A 24,054-nucleotide genomic window follows, 5' to 3' on the forward strand; every position below is an offset into this window, starting at 1 on the left:
TTGGAAGGCCAAACAAAGTAGTTTCGCTTTCACAACGAAACACACAGCGTCTCCACGACATGGCGGCGGCGGTAACAATACTACAGCGAGAATCAAAGTTACGCATTCTTTCTTTGCGTGACATTTGGGCGGTGTTATGCAAATCTTCCCACATCGTGACATAGACATGTGGGGGCGTGTTTAAACGAGGCTTTTTAGGAGGGCGTGGACGACTCTTAACTTTTATAAAGAATATCCCTTTGGGTTTGAGACTTTAGTCTTTGCAACTTTAGGGATCTTATCTATTCACAAACAGCTTGTAACACTCCAAAGAGAAAGGAAAATGTGAAATTGCATCATATGACCCCTTTAACATCTCTATAGTTACTAAAAAATGGCGTCAATGTAAAAAAAAAAAATTCGTCACCCACCAAATGAAAATCAAAAGCACGATCACTTAGAAACGTAAATGCACATTACTGTTCAATAAACAGCATCATATGAATTCATTTATTTCTGGAGCACAAACAGTGTCAAAGCACATGTGCTAACAGCTGCAACACCAGCCTTCATTTTAAAAGGTTTCATTTTCATCAAGATGACCCAGTCTTGTCTTAAGGACAAAGCGAAACTCAATTCAAATGACTTTACCTCCATAAACAGTTGCACTGCATCTGCCCTTGAAGCTAATTTGGTTGTCGGTGGAGAGCGTGTTTTGGCTGCATGGCAGGGGGTTCCACGCAGGGGTTCTGAATGAAATTGGGAAGTTATCCAGAGCTTTGTTTTCCATAATTTTGGCGGATAAACAAACATAATGTAATTACTGTTTTCTTTCTCCCCTAAAACACATACACACAGAGGCTCTCACACACACAGTCTTTCCACATCCTTCAATCATCATGTATTTGTGCTGATTTTACTGCTGAAACTATCAACATGCATCCCTCTTCGATCATAATATTAATACCACACATTAATCCAGCAGTTAAAAGGATCCTGGGAGGATTGAAGATCTCATTTTAGACAAAGCCAACTCCTGAAGCATTAAACAATTCAGTTCTGTAAAACAGAGAATGGGAATAAAATATAAATTATGCTCAATGAAAGAAGTTCATTAAAAAAAATGGAAATATATAATAGCTTTATATAACAGCTTTTGATTAATATTTTTGTGGAAAATGTGATACACCACCATTTAAAAATTTGGGGCAAGTAATATAAAAAAAATAGAAATTAATATTTTTATATTTAAAATACAAAAGTTATTTTGAAGGTTCTAATCATCTAAGAATCTTGAAAAAAAAAGTGTATTGCCATTTCCACAATCACAGGAACAAATGACATTTTATAAAATATATTAACATTAATAAATTAATTACTGTTTTTATTGTATGTATGTATGTGTGTGTATGTGTGTGTGTGTGTATATATATATATATATATATATATATATATATATATATATATATATACACACAGTGTCTTCATGTTCTTCAGACTCAGATGCAAAGACTCGTTCTCAGGCCACCTTTCCTTAACATCAAACCAGGAGCCCCTAGCTCAGTGCTGAATTATAAATTAGGCTGTCAGGCGACCCACTGTTTATGAGCTTGGGGGGTCATTTAAATTTAATTTGAAATGGGATTTCTCTTTAGGGTCTGTCTGCTCAGCAGAACAGCACCAAAATAAAAGAAAAAACACATTGCAACCCCTCAACCTACAGGTCTGGATGCTCCAGAACAAGGGAGGGGGAAACACACTATATTGTACAGGAAAAAATAAGCGAGCTGTGTCACAGTGACCGGGCTGGGGCAGTGAGAGTACAGTTCAGTATTCAATCTGTAAAAGTGAAATAGAAATGATGGGAAGTGAAGACAACAAAACATTTTTGTAGCTGCACTTTGGAGGAAGTCCAAAGCTTCAGATTTGGTCCATGATGGTTCATTATTATGAAAGGAGAAATACAGAAACCTTTGGAAACATGTAAAAACAATGTGATCAGTTTTGAATCAGGCCCAAAATAAACTGTTTTTACACAAATCAAGTAGCAGAAAGTGGAAAGTCATACGTATGGTTTATAATTTGATACTGTAGTTTGTAGCAGATAATATTGGGAATATTGTATCAAAGTTTGACATACATAGTGAAAAAATGCAAACATTGAAATAAAATATGTTACAAAACTTCCCGGTCTCCCTTATGAATAAAACCGTTCTTGCCTTTCCAGCAAATTAATACATCACTTGTAACGTTGAGGATGATAGATCTTGCATGTAAAACCTCATTATTGAAATGTCTCATACTTACAAATTGGAATCAAGCTGGACACAAAATGTCTTCAAACAGCTGAACATTGTGTGCAAATTATCCAGACATATGGCTTGTTCACATCAGGTCTTGTTCACATCAAGTTCATTGTAGTACATGTTTTTGGGGGGTGATTTTTGCTCAAAAAATTTGGACCTAAAGTGAAATAAAAATGAAAAAGAAATGTCTTTTAGCTTTGAGGTCATGTACTATAATGTTAAAGTAATCTTAAAATGTAACTTATTGACTTATTGTATCTACTTATTGTAGATATATGCATATAAAGTTACGGTATTTACAAACCAAAAGCATTAAACACCCAAAATTACAATAAACAACTTCAGGAAATGAAATTTGCTGAAAATGTATTCACCCTCACAATACCCAAGATGTAGATGAGTTTGTTTCTCCATCAGAACATATTTAGTACAATTTGGCATTGCATCACTTGCTCACCAATGGATTCTCTGCAATGAATGGGTGCCGTCAGAATCAGAGTCCAAACAGCTGATAAAAACATCACATTAATCCACAGTCTTGTGAAGTGAAAAGCTGTGTGAAACATTAAGGTGTAACACTTGTGAACAGTATCTGATCTCTGCATATTTCTCTCCTGATTCAGACAAGACAATTTTTCACTGGAGAAAGCAATATTATGGATAGAGGTTCCAGAAAGAATGGTTTGAAGTTCAAATGTGTTAATGATCAATTTGTTTCTTACAAACACAAAGCTTTTCACTTCACAAAATGTTAATTAATCGATGTACTGGAGTCGTACTTGTGGATTGTGACTCTCACTCTGACGGCACCCATTCACTGCTGAGGATCCTTTGGTGAGCAAGTTATGTAATGCTATAGATATACGCATAGTTAGTTATACTTAAGACATGGCACTCTGCTGAGTACAAATGATCAGCCAAAGAAAATCTCTTGAGCAGATGTTAAAATAGGACAACATTTCAGTATCATAACAGCTCAAAATCTCCTTTTCAGACCAAATCCCTCCTACATATTTTGCATGTAGCATGTCCTCCTACATGTCAAACAGTGACAAGAGCAAATAAGGTATCACAAACTCTGGGGATGTTATAAGTGTCTGTCTGTAATCTGCATAGATGAATCGCGACAACAATGATAAGTGAGAATCAGAATAAGTCACAAACTTAAATAGCTTCTCGTGCTTTGGGGAGGGGGGAATTAATATATTTAAAAGACCATACAAATAAGAAACTTCCTTTAACTGGGTTCCAAAAATCTGGAAAACAAAAATTTTGCTTTTCGAAGATCTCAAAAGGTTGCAGCTCAGAAGCCCTGCCAGCAAATCCGCCTGGAGATTTCTTGCATGTCAAATGATTGTGATGCATTTCAATAAGCACGGTGGGAAGCTTCCTTTTCATCATCCTGCCGGTGTGCACTGATTCCCCCCGTCCGAATGCTGCATTTCTGCTGCGTTGTTCTGTGTTCTTAGTAATCATTTATCTATGCAAAGCATTTGTGCTATGAATTTGAATATTTATTCAGGTACACTGAATATAATAAGAGTTTATTGAAGTAGTCAGCATGTCCAGAGAGCTAAGAGTTTGCATAATTTATAAGATTTCACTGCTAAACTAGTTTGTCCAAAATATTACAAACAAATATATATATATAGGAACGCCCTTTCACAATTTTGTATCACTCCGCTTGTTCTAGCCGGGTCTATGTTTTTTTTTTTTATTATTCACTGAGCTAATCGTAGAGTACGTTAGTTAATATAAGAAGAAACGTCTAGCTTCGCGGTCTCTCTCTCTCTCATTTGGATGCACGTCTTGCCGCATTGTTAATTGTCAAATTAATATTTTTGTGGAAACATTTTCTTCTAGATTTTTTTGATGAATAGAATGTTCAAAGGGACTACATTTTTTTTTTTTAAATGTTTAGGTTTTTTTCTTTCTTTTTTGGAACAATGTAAAATTTTGTCACTTGATCAATACAAAATGTGAAAAGCTGCTTTTTTTGTAAGAAACAAATCCATAATTAAGGCATTTTAACTTTATGCCATCACTTCTGGCCAAAATTACTAGTTCATGATCCATAATAATACTTCCTCTAGTAAAAATGTCCATGTTGTCCTCTCACATAAAAATCCACCAACATATTTGTTTAGAATGGTTTTGGATTGTTTTTGCTTGTAAACGGTGCTAAATCTTTGCGTATTTCTCTACTGACTTAGACAAGACGACTTTTTCACTGGAGAAAGCTGGATTGTGGATGAATGACTTGTATTTTAGCCAGCAATGGATTGAAGATAAAAATACTTAATAATGGATGTTTCTTAAAAACACACAGCTTTTTGCTTTACAATATGTTAATTGACGGACTGGAGTGGTGCGGATTACTTGGGGATTATTGAGATGTTTTTATCAGCTGTTTGGACTCTCATTCTGACGGCACCCATTCACTGCAGAGGATCTACTGCTGAGCAAGTGAGGTAATGCTAAATTTCTCCAAATCTGTTCTGATGAAGAAACAAACTCATCTACATCTTGGATGGCCTGAGGGTGGGTACATTTGATTTTTTTGTGTGAAAATTGATGTCATACACTTTAGAGTATATGATTTGTAATCCGTGAGGGAAGAAGAGAAACACATGGCAGACAGTCTGTCAGGGCTGAAAGCGACAGTTCTGTCTTGCAGGCCGTGGACCTCTGAGTCACAGTTTGAAATTACCAGCAGGGAGATGCCTGCAGGACTCAACCCCTGGCCTATGGTCACCTCTGTGGCCTGCGCAGATGTCATTTTCAAAGAGAAGCCTTTGTCCAAGTGCGCATTGACTGTGCCACAGAGTTAAAGATGTCGAACAAAACATGAGACATCTGTCAACAGTCAGAGTATCGAGAGGCCGTCCTGTTCAGAAATGTGTTGGGTTGTTGAGTCGCTTAGTCCTTTCATAGAAACACAGTTGTTGTTTTCTCCTGTTGAGGCATAAATTATTCCTAGCATTGAGAGGTCATTTTGACAGGGCTAATTATCTATTGTACCAGCAGAGGGCAACAACATTACTATCATCTGGAGAAGCATATGGAAACTACTTACTCACACACAAACGCTCCCACAGTCAAATTAACCCAGGGTGAAGACCAAAAAAGTAATATGCGCTTCCATAAATAATATTAAAATGCCTGTGCTTTGATTATCTTCACACAGCCTACTGAATTCACGAGCATAAAAAGATGTTTTATGGCTCTACATTAGAAACAAAAGGAGTGAACTGTGCTACAGCATCTACAGACTCTAATATTCTGCCAAGTCGGCCTTTCAAAGCGAAATGCACCAATGAGATTATGCTTGAAAAATACAGCAGGAGAGTCGTTATTTAATGGCCACTTTAATTAAGCATTGTAAAAAATTACTGTTACTTACCGACTACAATTCATAAATCAGAAAAAGTGGAAATATCTCTGTGTGAAAGCAACACCTGACTGTGAGAGGGTTTTTAAACGCCGAGACTAATTGACTGAGGTCAGAGGTCGGGTTATTAACACTATTTACGGATTAAGCAATTGACTTTTAAGCAGAATGTTTTTATGAAACATTTCCCTCAGATTAACAACCGTGTGAATGAGTCTGGGTCAGTTGCTAAATGAAGATCTCGGTTTTAAGATGCCTCTTGAAAATGTCAACACAGTGAAGGACAGCCTTGTTTCGGGACAATCGAATTTCTCCACTTTACCGCTCTGAGTAATAACAGAAGAAAAATACCTCCTCTCACATAAAAAAAGCACCCGCATTAATATCAAAGACCCGCCACAGAGAGATGTGAAATCGCTGTGGCTTTGCAGAGGAACGGTGACAAAAACTCAGTAGGGTGGATATTTAATTCCATCTCAGACCTTAGAAGTGAGAACCATCTTTCTGCTAATATGTCGAGCGTGATAATTATTGTCAAACTTCGTTCAAATTCTCATTTTCTCGTTTCCTCCTCATCAAACCGACTGTTGGCTTTATTTGTTTGTCAGCTAACACATGCTCTCGTCATTCCAGCGGAATATAGATTGGCTGCCGGCGTCAAGAGCGCAGGTACAGGCATGTGTGGTGCTTGACTGATAGCATCTATAACCACTGGCAACACATAGACTCAATTCACACTAAGAGATGGCACGACAGTAGGCTGCAGGCAAGTTATTTCTTGAGGATGAGGAGAGTGAGCCTGTGGCGCAGTAGCCAGCCGCATCCTCAGAGACTGATGCTCCAACCCAGAGGTCTACTGGAGATATCATGCAGCGTCCATCTCATAACCAAGTCCCCTCTAAATCCACCTTGTGCATCTCAAACAAATGTCATTTTGTTCAGAGTAGTACGTTTATTTTTGCTTGCTAAAATAAGCTAAATCTTTCTGTACTACCTGTTGCTCCTTGTAATTAACTTTATGAAAATCAACCATGGATTTACTACAAAAACCAAAAAACTATGATTATTGCAGTTAAACCATGGTAACCACAAATTAACCATGGTTTTGTTCAACTCTAACCATAGTTATGGTATTTAGTAAAAATGTACTTGTAATCAATGCGCCAAAAAAAAAACTATATGATTACTACACTTTTACTATAATAAAACATGGTTCATTTTCGTAAGGGTAGCTTCCTAGCACTTATATTTTTGTATTGTCAGATAGGTATTTTTAATCTACTTTGCTCTGTCAGCTTGCTAGAACCTCAGTTGTTGATTTTATCTATTTCAATCTGATTTGCTTGTTATTATTCTGGATTCCATATATTTACAGTATTACCTAATGTTTTTCAGTCTGTTAGCAATTTGCTTATAGTTAATTTCATATGTTAGCGTATTTTGATCCATTCTGCTCTGTTAGTAGCTTGCTAGCACATCTACTCTTGATTTATATTATTCTTTTTCACTTAGCAGCTTAGCACTTACTGTTGATTACATATTAGCTATGTATCTTTCAATCAGATTTTCTGTTAGCAACTTGCTAGCACTTCTATAGTTATAATTAGCTGAGTATTTTTAGACCCCTTGCTCTGTCAGCAGTTTGCAAGCACTTCTGTTGTTTATTTCATGCTAGCTAGCGATTTTTCAAACTTGTTCTGCTCTGTTTGCAGATTGCTAGCACATCTGTTGTTGATTTTATGTTATCTATATAGATTTCTGCTTTGCTTGGTTATCAGCTTGTTAGCACATCCTTCTTGACTTCATATCTCAGCGTATTACTCTAATCTTTTTTATCTAATCTATTTTCTCAATATATAGGCCTACAAATGCAGTATTTATAGTACAAACTAAATGGGACAGAAAATGTATTCCAGAGATGTGACGACTTTCCAAACATAAACCCTTCCACCAAACTTTCACATAGCAACAAGTAATCTGCAGAGCTGAATGCCAAACGACAGATTGCTTTGACTTGGCAGGAGATGGTTGACAGCGTAAGATTCAGATCTTCCATTTATAGAAAGAAAACCTGCGTGCGATAATACAGTCTTGAGGAAGCGATAAAAAACACCTGTGTGCGGGGTCTATTTTGGGATTGGAGCAGTCAAGGTCATCCATGTGGAGACAAATTGTGTAGGAGGCATGGATAACAAAAGGAATATGTTAGTGCTTTCCGCAGAGCTCGGCACACAGGCAGGTGGATCTAAGAAAGAGACCTGCTGAGAGGCTGAGGGGAAGAGAGCTACATAAAAGGCGGGAAAGAAGTCTATCAGTAACTGAGGAGGAGCCATTATACAATCCGGGCACAAAAAGTCTCCAAAACAAAAAGGTTTATGAGGGAAAGATGAGGCAATACACTGTGAAGAGGTTAGGCTGTTTTGGCAGTCCTGTGATAGCAAACAGCGGTTAAAGACGTGAAAGTGATCTTACTAAGAAAACAATAAAATAGAGAAGTAAAATACAAATCCTTTGTTTAGTTTTAAACTGAGCAACAAAAATCACAACTAATGCAGGACTACAGACTAAATAAAGTGTCTAAGGAGCCACTGGCTTCTACAATTAGTTTATTTTGTAATTACAGATTCACTTAGTATATACAGGCTATTTTCTGAACGATTCACTGAGTGAGTCTGATTCAAATCGCAATCTCATGAGCGGGTTTGAAGCTGCTTTTGCTATAAAGACTCACTAAATAGATCCAGTTCATAATCAAACTTGCTCTGTTTTTGCCATTTTTCTGTTGAAAAACTGTATTGCACACTGATGAAACTACATTTGGATGCATATACGTTTTCCCACCTGCCTATATTTTAAGTTCTTGATGCAATTTTGTAATTTTTTGGTCACATTTGTATAGAAGCTTGTTTATCTCTTGTTGAGTTTGTTAAGTTTACCTCAAACAATTCAGGCTTTTTGGACTTGCTAGAATTGCAAGATATAAACTGTCTGAAAAAAAGTCTGAATTGTGAGATAAAAAGTCACAGTTACCTTTTTATTTTATGAATAGAATTAGAACTGAAATGCGAGAAGGTAAATCAGAATTCTGAGTTTATATCTAGCAACTGAATTTTTTCTTAGAGGTGTGACTTTATGTCTCGCAATTCAGATTTTTTTTCTCAGTATTGCGAGAAAAAAACGTCAGAGTTGTGAGATAAAAAGTTGCAATTACCTTCGTTATTTTGTGGCAGTAACAAAAACAACTAAAATCTAACAAAAATGTAAACTCAGAATTCTGAGGAAATAAAGAGAATTAGCTACATATAAACACAGAATTGCAAGAAGTAAACTCTAAAATACGAGAAGTTAAGTCAGAATTGAGAGTTTACATCTCGCAATTCTGAGTTTATATCTAGCTAATCCTGACTTTATTTCCTCAGAATTATGAGTTTACATTTTAGGTTTTTTTTCTTACCTTTGATAAATGGCAGAATTGTGAGATAAAAAGTCGTGATTAAGTTTTTTGTTTTTTTTTAATCTAAAAATACCATGCTAGCCTTTTTGGAGGTATAAGATGCAGTTTGTCAAAGACAGATTGTACAAGACTCAATCACCAGATCTCATCACCTCATCTTCCAGTCTCTCGTCTCCAGTGGCCTCATGTGACCTTGCCCGCCTCCGCCCTCTTCATCCCACCGCTGCCCTTGAGGCCTGTGTGGCCCCATCACTCTTAGTGCTGGTCTCTCTGCAAAACGCCAGGGCTAAAAATATCTGTGCCAACAAGGCAGAGTGGGTTCAACCCTCTAACAGGAATAGCAGAGTAGCAGTCAACTGCTGTCTGACAGAGTCGCTGGAATTGTCAGTTTGCGAGCAGCATGATGCCCTCTCTTTCTCTTTCATTTTCTCCCTCTCTGTTTTCCTTCCATAGGTTGGACAACATCTCCGTTCCCTTGGATTCATGACATGTTTCAGACCAGACTGCTGCAGAGAGGGGGAGTTGTTTAGACAGAGGAACATGCAAATAAATACGCCATGCTGTTAATTTCCTGCAATTTCAATGGTGTCAAAATATGAGCACATGCCAAGCACTTAATACCACCCACAAACGCTACATTAATCACACCATGGACTTTAATCAGGGCTAATTTGACTGATTAGTTCATTAGGTTGTACTGTTAAGTACCTTGGTGAAAGATTCAAGCCAACAAAACACTGAAAATCAGGCTTTCCAATAAAAAAAAAAAACTACAGAAGATATCAGGTGTGAAAATTACACTTTAAAATGGACTTCATTAAGAATGAATTGTTCAAGCAGTTCATTCGCAAATGTTGTTTGCGTTATTTTAGGAATAGTTCACCCAAAAATGAAAAATACTCACCACCAGGTCATTTAAGATGTATATGATTTTCTTTTTTTGGCTGAAGAGAATTTAAGGTTTTGGAGCAAAACATTCCAATATTCTTCTACAGTGCAAATGAATGAGGCTCAGCGTGGACCCTTTTTGATGGCCCAAAATCCATATTTAGGCAGCTTCAAAGTAATCTAAACAACCCCAGCCAACAAATAAGGGCCTTCTCTAGTGAAACGATGAGTCGTTTTCAGAACAAAATAACAAATTCTTTATTTTATACTTACAAATGTTAGAGAAGATTATAATTTGTTGGCTGGGGTTGTGTGGAAAAAAAGAGCCCCATTTACTTGCATTAGATGGAGAAAAATCCTGGAATGTTACCCTCCAAAATCTAAATTTCTCTTCGGCTGAAGAAAGCCATATACATCTTGGATAGCCTGGGGGTGAAAATAATCAGGAAATTTCCTTTCTTGGTCAACTATTCCTTTAACTAAAAGAATTATGCAATCAGGTAATAGCAAAAGAAAAAAAATACACGAAAAATAAGAAAAGAAAATAGCAAAAACCGCATCTAAAATGGACCTAATTTACATAAAAAGGAGGTGTGCTTGCACTGAAAAGAATGTTAATGTCTTACTATTACAGCATTTAGCGCCTGGTTAAACTGTATTTTTGCGTATGATTTTGCATAGGCCTATTGCTTTTAAATGGTTTAACTGTGAATTTGCCCCTAAGGTTGTACAAATTATTGAATGGACAGCCTTATTTTCATTCACATTCATTTATTTACATTTGGTGTCCACGCTAAGCATCAATGTGTGATTATTTTAGACTTTATGAATAGTGTACATTAAATCTGACTTACATAGATAAGAAATATATGTTTAGCTTTTCCTTCTCAGCCTTGTAAAATCACTGCAAGTCTGAGTCACTCTCTATTCTAACTGTGGTCATGGTGAAATATTCAAATACGGCTCAAGCAGTTAGAAAGTTAACTATTGCCACCTAGTGGGAAGATACAGAATGACACAAGCAGGCAAATTCAAGTTTATGAATAATTAATCTGATTGCACAAATGCTAAAACATTGCATAAAATCAAAGCACAGTTGCTGGAATAGATGAAGATATGTGATGTGTGTAAATGCTTCAGTTTTGCTTTGATCAAGCTTCAAAAATGCTAAACAGTCTGATGTCAGCCTTCAAAGTACAACACAACTGTTTCACTAATATGTTTAATTTTAGAAAGTTAACTATTGCCACCTAGTGGGAAGATACAGAATGACACTGGCAGTCAAATTAAAGCTTATGAATAATTAATCTGATTGCATAAATGCTAAAACATTGCATAAAATCACAGCACAGTTGCTGGAATAGATGAAGATATGTGATGTGTGTAAATGCTTCAGTTTTGCTTTGATCAAGCTTCAAAAATGCTAAACAGTCTGATGTCAGCCTTCAAAGTACAACACAACTGTTTCACTAATATGTTTAATTTCCTAAAACAGTGGCAGTGAAACCACAAATGGGCAGGGCTGTTGTCGAACCACATGGGGGCGCTGTCATTGTTTGTTGTTGTGCATCAAACAGGCCTCCAGATACAAATTCAATGGAGTGCTTATGTAACGTCCATGAATGAGAATTTAATTCCTTTTGTTTTGGCTTAACACATCCTAGACCGACACTACACGCAACAAGCACACCTCTTGAGCCTGCGGTTTTCGTGCCTGTGTAACAGATCTCTGCACAAAAGCTCTACGACCGACTACATTTAATTGAGTTTTATTAAATGGTCAAACAGCAGGAACCGTGGGGATTATGGTTAATGCACATTGAGAGCCTTTGTGTTAGCACTGTCAGGAATATTTATTTATGTGTAATTGTAGCTCCCTTCTTTTGCGCATTTCCAATAGACCTCATGTCAGCTAAGGAATTATTCACATTAAAGCATTTAATGCTGAATAAACTGTCTTAAGCATGTGTTTGCAAACAATAAATATTGGCTCACACTTTATTTTAATATGCTGCACACAGAATAATGAAAAGCTAATATTATTAGCTGCTTTGTAACAATGAACACTGTTTTTTCATTACAACTTTAGTGTCTAATTATCATTTTTATTATTATTTTTAGTAGATCTGCCATCATGCAAGCGCATTTTTTTTTTAAAAAGAAAACAAAAAACAAAGCACTATATAGGAATATAAAACACTACATAGGAAGGTGAGGTTTCCTTTTATAAATATGATAAATATGATATACATTCAAAATGCATGTGTTTTAGCTGCAAATACCTGACACAGCATGCTGTTATTCTGCGTTTGAGTATAAACTCCCAGATCTCGTCCTCCAGAGAAGGCTTCCCTAAAAGCAGGGCGAGAAATCAATAACTTGAATCATTAGTCTGGCTCATGTGGGCAAATTATATAAACATTAATTGGATATGACAGAGAGAGATTGCTTTTTTTAGCCGTTTCCCATAAGCATTTGTCTTGTTGTAGCCTATTTGGTTAAGACAATCAGCCTCTGCTGTATTTTTACTGTAAATACAGCTGCACATGAGAAAAACAATGAGAGAAAATTAAATTATAATATATAATTATTTAAGCCCTTATTTCTGCTGGGATTGATTAACTGTTTTAATATTTGGGTCCCAGAGACTGCAATGATGTTCACGTGAAAATAATACTAGTTATTTTAAAATTAAATGTCTAATCTATAAACATCCTCTGACCTAATCAAAAACCAAACAGGCAGACCTTATCAGAACTGTACCTCTGTTTTACAGCTAACCAATCATGCAGTTTTAATCACATTCTTTTTGAGTCGAACTGATCTTTGCAAAAACATTCTAGAAAAATACATTAAAAGTAATGTAAGACCTACAGACAGAAAACGAGGGATTGTATGCGTAACGACGTACCAATATAAAGTGTTTTTGACATTCTCCATTAAGGAGAACCTACTGTGATCAGTACTGCCCTCTTCTGGCCTTAATGGAGAAAAGCATTGCAATGAAATATGTACGCGTGCTTTTGTCTGACATAAATAAACTGACTGACTAGCATAAAGTCACAGAACCTTCACGAATCCATGGAAAGCCTTCTGAGATGATCTGAAAAGGAAACAACATTTGTTATTTTATGTCCTCAGTCTTTTTAAACATAACCCGCGTGCCTTTAATTTGAAGATACGCGCATGTTCAGACATGCGCACTCGCCACATGGTGGCAGCACTGCACTAGTCATACCGACTGAATGTTTTCCACCCTTCTTTCCGGCGCAGGGGCTCATCGGGGCAAAACCCACCTGACTCAATGCCTATTAATACAGACAACGCTTCAGTTTCATCCATAATGTGATTATGCCATCCCGGGGTGCAAAACGATACCCCCGACCGCGAGCTGTCAATACGAATCTCTATGTGCCTATTGTACCGCCGGCACCATATTGTTTTGCCTGTTCTCTTTTCGCGCGAACCCTATGTTTTGTGTGTGTGTGTGTTTTTTTCGCGCGCTTGAGTTTTTTGCAAATATTAATAGGTCTTACTCGTTTTGCCTCCGCCTCTGTTTCTGTCAGATATGTCTGCTGTGATAATTGGGCTCAATCAGAGATTATTCATGGCGCTCTCAGACATGACCGAGCAGCTTTGTTTGCCTTGTGCCTCTCTGACAGAACCAGCCCACACGTTCCCCTTCGAACATGCCTCTACCTCACAATATGCGTACCGCTCTCATCCTTTCTGTGGCGCTTGCATGTCCTTAATTACGACCAATTAACGCGTGGACGCAAACGCGGTAAAACATCCTACTTCTAAATGGACATACCCTGGAAAAATAACACGACAACCCCACAAAAAAGCGCGGCTGTGCAGCAAATAACCCCCCTGAATGTTATAGTATTTATCAAAGAAAGCAATTCGCTGATATTTGCGAGTTCTCTGAGTACATCTTCTTGAAAATAATTACAGCGGTAATGGCTTTTTCCCGGTAATGCTGGGAGAGAAGGGAACAGAAGCCGGAGACATGTAGGCCGATAAAATATCCGCGGCCAGGCCTCCCGGTGCGCTCTCCGCAGCCACGCTACGGTCCTACATCTACACGGCTGATAAACCATTAGCCAGAGCCGTGACTCACTCGTTGATCGTAGTGAAGAGCGCTAGCGGACAGCCTGGCCCAATACTCCCAATTGTTCCCCTAATATCTGTCTAATGGCCTCCATTTAATCTAGGGAGGATGATTATTACGTATCCGCCCCCCCTTTTCTCATGGCCGAACACGCAGACATACAAAGCCGCAGTCCTAGCAGATGAATACATCTCGGTCATCAGTGTAAAGTAAAACATAATCAGTGCATTTCCCTCCAGTGCATGAGTATGCTAATGAGTTAGCTTTGCTGCGTAATTTTAGATTATGTTCCGATAGCTACATGCAGCGAGGGTGTTTGGAGGTTTGTCTCGGGTGTTGTGCGATCGTTCTCTGGGGTTTTCTCCATGTCCATTGAATGGGTTTTATGGGTTTACAGACAGTGAAAGCAGATTATTATCCTACATGTAATTAGACAAAATTCAGTAACCTTTATGGTTCTTATACAAAAAATTCTTCCTGACTGGTCGGTCTCCCTGCCTAGCCAAGATATGCTGTTCTATGGTTCAAGATGTGGTTTGTTCAGCTAGAAAAATAGCTTTAAAAACTAGCTTGTTTAGGATGGAAGACAGGTTAAACCATCTTTAACCAGCTAAAACCAGAAAACAGGCTGGTTTCTTTCCGTTTTTTTCCAGCTAGACCTACAGCCCTCACTTCCATCTTATTTTTTCACCTATTTTATTCATTTCCATTCTTTCCCCCCTTGCAACATTCTGTCTGTCGTCCTTTTCTCCTCGTTCCTTAACTCTAAAAAATGCTGGGTTCATTTTTTTTTTATCCCAAATGCTGGGTTCAGCCTGTTGGGTCATTTTATTGGGTTGTTTTTCATATTTTTACCCAGGTGCTAGGTAGTTTTTCTGTAACTAACCTGCTGGGTCATATTCAACACTGGGTTATTTTTTTCTGCCCAACCACTGGGTTGAGTCTGTCTCCGTCGAAACAACCCAGCTGCTGAGTTACAGTCAGACCGGGCTTTTTGAGTCCACAGGAGAGAGCGGTTCTCAGCACCGCCGCCGAGTTTAAATGTATGTAATATTGTAAACTATGCTGTATTCACCCAAATAAATTCAATTTGTCTTGTCTTGCTTGAAGGAGACATATTATGCCCCTTTTTACAATATGTAATATAAGTCTCAGGTGTCCCCAGAATGTATCTGTGAAGTTTCAGCTCAAGATACCATACAGATCATTTATTATAACATTTTGAAAATGCCTATTTTGACTGGAAGCTGATTTAGTGCATGTCTCTTTAAATGCAAATGAGCTGCTGCTCCCCGCCTCCTTTTCCAGAATAGAGCTGCGCCATTACAGCTCATACCTGCTTAAAAAAAAACATCTGTTTTGGTTCTGATTATCATGTTTATCGTGCTGAAATTCATTTCATAAAAAGAGAATATGAGTTTAAACTTCTGATATACGGTTTTCTGAGAGCACACATCCGAAGCACACGGACAGAAAGCGGCTATCACAGCATGTGAGTACTAAACTAAGTTCTCATTCACACACAAGTTTACGTTAAAATCACACGAGTTACAAAAACAGTCGGTTATGTCTGTGAAGGTAAACAGTTGGGAAATAAATTGCATGTTTATTTTATATCTGTGTGGCGGCATCAGCAATATACAGTAAATAAATCAATGAATCCACTGCTCTCTTGTCTCCTCTGAGGCTGGGACTCTAAATAGTGTTCTGTGCTCGTCTGTGCAGCCAAAGACAGAACAGTTAGCATGTTTTGCTCAAACTTTCGCCATGGCATAAGAACTGGTACACCGTTGTCGCTTGCGAAATGAAATGACAGCACCGTGGGTGGAAACTTACAGATTAAGGGGCAGTAATATTATAATGATATCTCTTTGCAACATCACCAAGGGAGCGAAATCAGACGCTTGCAGAAAAAGGCTTACCAAAACAAAGTTACTGGGTTAATCTTTTTCACGTTTCCTTGGTTGGTAGATGCACCGGGGACCTGATTATAGCACTTAAAGCCTGGAAAAGATTTTCATGATGTCACCTTTAATAATAAATGTTCATCTTTTGATTATTGCTGTTGCCTAGTAATACTGTGTGTGATTTTTTTTTTTTAATTTCCAGCCCATTTAAGGCAGCATTATAAAGATTTTTAAACAATAGTTGACTTAAATAAAACAACCCAGCATGCTGGGTAAAAACATTAAAATAACCCAGCATGTGTTCTATCCAATATTTACCCAGCGCTGGGTTGCCAAATAACCCAAGTTGGGTTGTTTTTAACAGCATTTTTAGTGTTCCTTTTTTCTTCTTCCTTCCTTCCCCTTCCAACATTGCCTTCCTTGTTTCCCTTCCAAACATTATTTGTTTTCCTCTCTTTCTACTTGTTTCCATCCCTCCTTCCTTCAAACTTTGTCTTCCTTCATTTTTCTTTCGTTCCTTCCTTACCATTTTTCTTCACACCAGTGGCGGAGCTAGAGTTTTATACATGGGGTGGCCAAGGCTAATTCAGGGGGTCCACAGAACATGACAGAAAATCAGTGTAACCCCAACCTGACATAAACATTGCCTTCCTTGTTTCCCTTCCAAACATTATTTGTTTTCCTCTCTTTCTACTTGTTTCCATCCCTCCTTCCTTCAAACTTTGTCTTCCTTCATTTTTCTTTCGTTCCTTCCTTCCCATTTTTCTTCACACCAGTGGCGGAGCTAGAGTTTTATACATGGGGTGGCCAGGGGGTGGCCAAGGCTAATTCAGGGGGTCCATAGAACATGACAGAAAATCAGTGTAACCCCAACCTGACATAAAGCATGAATAAATCCTATGATTACTGATTAATTCACATCACTCCTCATTAGTTAAACTGTAACTTCACATGTTAGCATATTGAAATAAGACTAGGCCAATTAGTTAGTATTATTTCTTTTATTTTTATCATCTAATTAACCAGTGGTTTGTAGAAAAGATCTAACATTAGATCAATCCTCAGTGGTTTGGAGAAAAGATCTAACATTAACTTGTAGGCTACAGTGCATTTTTGAAATGTTGTTCAGGAAACCTAAAACTTCAACTTACTTCAAACAGGGCTGCCAACTTGTGAGTTCAGCCTGGAGTGAGAATTATTCAAGAATAATTAACAAGCGTGCGATTAAGTAGGTTATTTTTTTTCTGAAATTTTCTAAACTAAACTATACATGTTAAAATAGTTGTATGCAAGTTCATATTAGACCATTTTTTATAATAACATTATATGCCCTATCTATACATTTTATTAATTATAATTAAAAAAAGAGCATAAATAAATATAATTTTTGCGAAATTCTCCTCTCTAGTGTAAATTTTTCTCTCTAGTTTTTGGACACTAATTTTTTTTCTGAAATTTACTAAACTAAACTATACATGTTAAAATATTTGTATGCAAGTTCATATTAGACCATTTTTATAATAACATTATATGCCCTATCTATACATTTTATTAATTATAATAAAAAAGAGCATAAATAAATATAATTTTTGCGAAATTCTCCTCTCTAGTGTAAATTTTTCTCTCTAGTTTTTGGACACTGAATGGATTTTCTGCTGTTATGCGACAATGTATTCTGCTGCTGGCTTTCCGCGGATGAAACACTAATTGGACGATTACATGAGACACTATACATTCAGTAAGTCATAGTGTATCTTTCAACATGGATCGGATGTTTATTTAATGTTTATTTTATGCTAATTAGAATGCACTCCTGCTTAGCTTGAACTGAGGCAAAGCGGAAGTGCGCATGAACCGTCACGCCACTAAAGAGCTCCAAAACTGTATTTATCGTTCTAAATTCTTAATGAAACTAACAGAATTTGAATGCTGAGACTTTGTTTTCTATTATCAAAAGTGATCTTGCTCTGTCTTGTCTGTCAGCTCGTTGTCTGTGTCCTCTCTGCTCTGCGATGTTTTTCACTCGAAATTGAACGTATGGCGCGAGAGGCTGGAAACGGTCGAGACGAAGCGCCATGCGGAACTTCAGACGCGTCGCATCCTTGAGTTCGCGGCTTCTTTCAGTACTATTAAACAAAGAAAATTAAATAGTAGCATATTAATTATTGGGGTGGCCGATCAAATGTTGGGCTAAAACAAACTCTTCTTTAAGTACTATTAAACAAAGAAAATTAAATAGTAGCATATTAATTATTGGGGTGGCCGATCAAATGTTAGGGGTGTCCAGTGCCACCCTGGACACCCCTCACTGCTTCCCACCCTTTGCAACTTATTTTTTTTGTCTTTCTGCGTTGTCGTTCTTTCCTCCTTCTAGCCTTCCTTCATTTTTCTTTCCTTCCTCCTTCCTACTTCATCTGTCTTTCCTTCGCATTTTTCTTCCCACCCCTTGCAACTTATTTTCTGTCTTTCTGCTTTGTCTTTATTTCCTCCTCCTGACCTTCCTTCCTTTTTCTTTCCTACTTTTTGTTTTGCTTACTTCCTATTGTCTTTTTCTTTCTTCCGCTTTGCATTTCGTGTGTGTGTTTCTACTTGGTCTTCCCTTCCTCCTCCTTGCCTTCCTTTTTCTTTCCTTCCTTCTTTTTGTTTCTTCCTTCCTTGTGCAATTGTTCTTACGGTCTTACTTCTTTTCTTCCTTGCCTTCCTTCCTTTTCTTTCCTTCCTGCTTTTTTGCTTCTCTTTTGTTTTTCTACATTCTTTTTTTTGTCTTGCTACTTTCTCTTTCCTCCTTCCTGTTTTCCTTACTTTTTTCTTCCCTGTGCAATTTTGTCCTCTTACTGTCTTTCATTCCTTGTTGCCTTCATTCCCTTTCTTTACTTCTTCCATCCTGCTTTTTGCTTTCCTTCCTTCATTCCTTCTTTTTTTGCCTTCCTACTTTATTCTTTCCTCCTTTCAAACCTTCCGTTCTTTCCTTCCTCCTTTGTGTTTTCCTTTCTTCCCTGTACTGTCTTTTTTCTTCCTTCTGCCACGCAACTTTGTCTTTCTGCTCTTTCTTTCCTCCTTCTTGCCTTATTTCCTTTCTCTTTCCTTCCTATTTTTCCCCTTGTTTTCCTTCCGTCCCTCATACTTTTGTCTTTGTTCCTTCACTTTTGCATGCATCTTTCTTTCTTTTTCTTTGTATTGTTGACACCAAGTGTGGTACCTGAGAAGGAAATTAAGTCAGTCCTACACTCACTACAACAGCCATGGGGCTCCCTGGACATGCACTAGCGTGCAGACCTTCATTCTCAATTCACAGCCGGCTTGAAGCTCCCGTACAGCTTGACAAAATCCAAGGAACAGCAAGCCCTAGTCAAATATGTTTTGTCAATATTTAGGCTTGTTCCGCATTTTTTCACCTCAACAAAAGTTTCATTTTATTGAGTGTCTTTGCAGGGTTTGCCGTCTCCTTGCAGGATTTCTGAACAATCGACCCTCAAGGTGCTCATAGAAAATGAACTGCAACTCTCAATCAATATTGGTCATATGAAGGGAAAGTCTAGCATGGATGATATTAAATGTTGACAGAGTGTTCAAGACATGAGTTACAAATATTGTGCAAGCATTTGGGGATAAAAAGCCAAAATATGATGCAGAGATGGATTTCATCTGTCCAAACAGCCCTGTTGGTTTAAGATGTTGTTTGAGATGGGTAAATAAAACTCTCAGACAGCTTTGTACTACAGAAGTACCTCTGTATGCTTCAAAACTAGCAATATTCTCACAGCAAAAAAAAAAGTTGGAGTGTATGATGGTAAATTTCTGTCATTCTGCTCTGTTCACATTCTTTATTATTTCTATCTGACCAAACTCAGAGTGACATATAAATATAATATAAAAGCAATGAAGCCCATGCAAACAAATAGGTAAAACATTATCACACTAAACATCACAACCCACATATTGTTATAATACCTTACCTCATGTGTATATATGCCAGTTCAATTGAAGCTTTATGTATCTGGAATACAAAACAAGAACTGAACCAGTGTTTTGCATATCCAAAACCATTTTTACAGGCATGTTGACTTGGCTTGACTCCAGTGTTTTTTATTTGTTTAGTTAGTTGTTCATCTATAAAAATGGAAGCACACAGCAGAAGCCGTCTGTGCTATTATCCCACTTAACCATGTTTCCAGCATTTAAAAAAAAAATTATATCATCCAATTCATATGGGCTCATTAGCTCCAACTATGACCTTACGTGCGTTTTCAAAGCAGGAACAATGAAGGTAACACTTTTATAAGTGCTCTTCACTCTGCATACTCAAACAGAGAACTATCAAATTACCTTTATTTCTTGGAGCGCAGGTCTTGGTTAGCATACCTGACACATGTTGCGGTGCGTTATTGGGGCAGTTACCTTTCAGACATGTGCTATGGTGTGAAAAGGGAAAGGTTAGGAGGTTTCATTCAGCAGTTAAAAATAGTGGACCCTCAGTAATGGGGGAATGATCATTTCCACCGTGCAGCAAGGTCTTCGATGGCTGCCGACAGCATTAAGGGCGAAGCAAGGATGTGAGGCACTTCGGAAGAAGCTAATCAGGCACAATACGTCTCAGTGAAAAAGGTTTTGGGTTTTGAAGAAGGCTGCAAATGGAAATGGAGAACAGGAGAACCTATTTAGATACATCTAAACATATATACAGGGACCAAAACATGTTTTGTTAAGAGGTTGGCGAAGGTCCTATTAAGCTAAAGCGTATGTTCGTTAATCAGAAAGATGGATAGTAATGGCATACATAAAACATCTCTAAGAACAAAGCATTTGTTTTCACAAATCAAGTATGAATGACCTACTGAACATTCTTTTATATAAGCAAGAACCACCCAGTTTTAGGAGTAACAATCAAAGTTTAAGGAAAGCATACATCATTGACGTATTAATGTTTTAAATTATCTGCTATACATTCATTGAGTTGATGCTGAATGCAAATGAATGGTTTGGACCATAATATGGGTGAGAAATGCTAGTTTTGATGTATGCATCTCAATATGACTCTGTATAAATTACTTGTATGTGACACATACATAAATTCACACTCAAAAGAGAGAACAGTGACACAACCTCCTTACGCACATGGGCCGTTGTTAAACTCAGTGCCCACTAAATGATCTCTGGAGAAGGATTTAGCTTTTTTTCCTAAGCTGCTGTTTCTCAGAAATGTTTTCAAGTTAACTAAACGTGCAGTGGTAAATGTTTATAGCATGCTATTTATACTGAACAGTCCAATTAAATTAAGTAATTTGGGCTAATTTTCAAATATGTGACCCTGGACCACAAAACCAGTCATAAGGGTCAATTTTTTTCGAAATGGAGATTTATAAGTGAATGAAAAAGTACAGTACAGTGTTAAAGGTACACAACAGAGGGTTTCTTTTGGTCAGAAATGAATTTTTGAACCAATCCATTTTTAAAAAATCAGTGTTCAAATCCTTGTTTTTGCCTTACTGCATCACTACGTTAAGCCTAATGATTTAATTAGTTTGTTGTGATGGGACAAAGAGAGAAAAAGAGGGATAATAGAGAGAATGCTGCAGTGCACCCTTAAACACAATGTAGTTAGTTACATTCTTTTCCTGTTTTAAAGCAATAGTTCACTCAAATAATTAAAAAAGCAGCACAAAAGTATCAACAAAACGGCATTTACTCACCTTCATGTTGTTTCAAACCTGAATGAGTTTGTTCTCTCAAACAAAAAAATGTAGATTTTTGAAAAATATCCTTGCTTTTTTTTTTTTAAGGAACCAGTTTATTCGTTCGTGAATAAATCCCACCAATTTTCTGCATGTTTCCATGTGCAGCATATAAGGATAACTCAATATAAAGATATATTTGCCATTATTTCACAGCACATTTTTTAATCTATCTTTGTTCAGTTCACTCTGAAAACTTGCATTCACAACTCACAAAATCATTTACTGAATCTTGAAAATAAAATGAGACAAGGGCTATCAAACTACAATGTTACAAAAACAAAGGTTCCACTTTATATTAGGTACTTAACTACTATGCGTTTACATTTAAATGTATCATTCAGCACATTGTACTTAAAATACCTGCATGTAATTACATATGTAATTAATTTCTGTAATTACATTTATAATTACACTGTTGACCCATCCCTTACACCGTAACCCACCCTTAAAAGGAAAGTTCACCCAAAAATGAAAATTACCCCATGATTAACTCACCCTCAAGCCATCCTAGGTGTATATGACTTTCTTCTTTCAGATGAATACAATCGGAGTTATATTTAAAAACTAACTGTTGTATGCCAGGTGGATGACGTAGGATGTCGGCGTAGTATTAGCTCCAGTGAGATTATGCTAGTCTCGCGAGAACCAGCGTTTGTTTACAGGAGCAAAGGAAGCAAAGTTTCCTTACTTTAGCAAAGGAAAACCAGTCTCCTCTTGGCTTATATCAAAATCCTCCAACATTTTTCTTTACAAATCCCTCTTTTGTACTTCTAATTCATGACCAGTGTTTTGTTTTGCTCTCTCCTCTGTGCTTCTGCATTCATCACGTCTCACTGGAGCTTACGCTACGCATACATCCTACGTCATCCATCCAGAACACTTGTGCGTATGACAGTTAGCGTAAGTTAGAGATTACTGTTTATAACATTTTAAACATGGATATTTTTCTTACAAAAACGCATCGATTCACTACAGGAGGCCTTTATTCACCCCCCCCCCCCCGATCTGTGTGAGTGGACTTCTTATGGACTGCTGAAAAATAACACCCACCCACTGCCATTATAAAGCTTGGAAGAGCCAGGACGTTTTTAAACATAACTCTGATTGTATTCGTCTGAAAGAAGAAAGTCCTAAACACCTAGGATGGCTTGAGGGTGAGTAAATGATGGGGTAATATTCATTTTTTGGGTGAACTATCCCTTTAAACCTACCCATACCACCAAACCTGTCTCTAACCTTACCTGTATCCCACCTCAATAGCAGCAGAAGTGTTTTGCAATACAATATGAACACTGTACATTGTACTTATTTTTTGATGTAACTACATGGTAGATAAGGCCGCTAATATAAAGTGGGACCGAGAAAAGCACCACAAAAGAATCATAAGAGTAAGAACATTAGGATTTATGGTCATTGCATGGCTTCAGAAGACTTAAAATATAGCACACAAGACATATGAACCACTTTTATAATGCTTGCATGCTGCTTTTTGTCATTCTGGAGCCCTAATTCACATTCCTTCTACAGAAAAGATCACATTAAATAGTATTAGAGCTTTTTAAATAATGTTCGCTCTCGAAAAAAGGTACAAAGCTATGGGGAAGGTACAATTTTGAACCTTATTTACCCCTAAAGGTTGCATATTAGTACATTAAAGGTATCTAAATGGTACATATTTCGAAAGGGTTCCACCCTGATGATAGATTTGTACCTTTTTTTCTGAGAGTGTTGGAACAATTTTAAATTCAGCAGCATATATGTCAAGAATAAAGAACTATGCATTGATATTCAGATTTACTTTAAGTACATCATTTAGTGATTTCATACAGCAATAGCAGAGTTGTATAAGGTACAGTGGGCTACACGTTTAATTTCATCCAAGAGTAACTGCAGAATTAAATTAGGTGAATTATTGAACTAAACACGCTCGTTAGACTCATTGTCTCCTCTGAATGATGATGTGCACATCTCACTGGGGTGAAAATCAGTGTAGGTCCTCTCTATTGAATTACGCGATAACACACGATGCTACACCAGAGCAGGCCCTTTCCGTTTCATATTACACTGCTGTCTAACAGGTGGCCGGCAGCCCAGAATCGAGGTTGCGCCGAAATAAGTGTGATCTTGTAAGGTCAGGTGTGTCGACTCATTTTATTCTAACCCAAAAACACAAAGATTAAAATGTGGTCTAGTCTGCCAAAGGAACGCCAGAAGGGAGAGGCTGAATCCTTCTAATGAATACATACATTTGTTGCAGATTGTTACCCATTTTTTCCAGAT

At 37.4% G+C, this 24,054-nt stretch overlaps 1 long non-coding RNA gene across 5 annotated transcripts; it reads right to left on the bottom strand.

Annotated features, from left to right (window-relative positions):
• Positions 1-1,477: 1,477 nt before the first annotated feature.
• Positions 1,478-14,218, bottom strand: LOC107714020 (uncharacterized). Of its 5 annotated transcripts, none has more exons than XR_001636947.1 (6): positions 14,142-14,199; positions 13,088-13,121; positions 12,930-12,998; positions 12,301-12,370; positions 9,283-9,636; positions 2,055-2,442 (listed from the first exon to the last, which is right to left on the bottom strand). It is a non-coding gene; the product is annotated as an uncharacterized LOC107714020 (long non-coding RNA). The 5 variants fall into 5 exon arrangements; XR_001636948.1 differs by lacking the exon at positions 14,142-14,199 and adding an exon at positions 13,974-14,122; XR_001636946.1 differs by lacking the exons at positions 12,930-12,998; positions 13,088-13,121 and adding an exon at positions 1,478-1,950 and having other exon boundaries at positions 2,287-2,442; positions 14,142-14,218.
• Between the last annotated feature and the right edge of the window lie 9,836 nt (positions 14,219-24,054).

This window comes from Sinocyclocheilus rhinocerous, unplaced genomic scaffold (genome assembly GCF_001515625.1).
Source record: "Sinocyclocheilus rhinocerous isolate Xijiao unplaced genomic scaffold, SAMN03320098_v1.1 scaffold568, whole genome shotgun sequence".
Lineage (NCBI taxonomy): Eukaryota > Metazoa > Chordata > Actinopteri > Cypriniformes > Cyprinidae > Sinocyclocheilus > Sinocyclocheilus rhinocerous.